Below are 1,026 nucleotides of genomic sequence, written 5' to 3' on the forward strand. Positions count from 1 at the left end.
TCATCACAGCCCCCAGCTTTCTGCTTCTCCTCACTGGCTACAGGGTCTTAAAAGTCCTCCAGGGAAGGGAGCATGGCCTGGACAGGGAGCACAGCGGGAGAGCCAGAGACAGTGATAGGAATGGAGCAGGACAATCAACTCAGGTAGTTGTAGAAGGTCCCAGTAAGGGACCGTAGACAGAGAGGGACACCGAGGGAGGGGGAGACCACCATCAAGAAAGCCATCGGGACATCATGGAACAAAGCTGGCTTGCTCAACTATAAAACCACAAATAAAATCGCAAGAGGTCGTTAAAGTGAAAGATAAAATGAGGCCTGCCTTCAAGCTCAGCAACATAATGATCCTTAGGACCGAGGACACAAATTTAAGGGAAAGATGACATTTCAGAGTGGGAGACCTTCATGAGCCAGGGAAGCCTGAGATGATTCAACATATTTTAGCATCGGTTACCGCCCTTCTGCTGATCTGAAGAAGCATCACGACAGTCCTAGTTTACCTCATAGGGTCAAACACTCTCTTACCTGCTATGGAGGAGGAGCTGGTGATGTGAGCCTGACATCTACTCGAAGAATCAGGAAGAAGGCGGTCTTTTCCCACTTTCCTTGGATTATAAAAATGTAGCCCACCTAATCCTCGGAGTCCTCTCACAGGGTCCTATCTCAATAAATCTACTTCTTGCCTTTCACTTGGCCTCTTGCTGAATTCCTTCTACACTGAGACACAAACAACCTGAGGCTCAGTAAGTCCAGACACCAGATGAGTGATTCTAATTAAAAAACAGGGTTCGGGAGTTCCCATCATGGCTCAGTGGAAACAAACCGACTAGTATCCATGAGGTTTGATCCTGGCCTCAACCAGTGGGTCAAGGATCTAGCGTTGTTGCCACAAACTATGGCATGGGTCGCAGATGCGGCTCAGATCCAGTGTTGCTGTAACTGAGGTGTAGCCCGGCAGCTACAGCGCCATGGGCTCGTCCCTAAAAAGACACACACACACACACACACACACACACACACACACACACAC

Source organism: Phacochoerus africanus, chromosome 5 (assembly GCF_016906955.1).
Source record: "Phacochoerus africanus isolate WHEZ1 chromosome 5, ROS_Pafr_v1, whole genome shotgun sequence".
Lineage (NCBI taxonomy): Eukaryota > Metazoa > Chordata > Mammalia > Artiodactyla > Suidae > Phacochoerus > Phacochoerus africanus.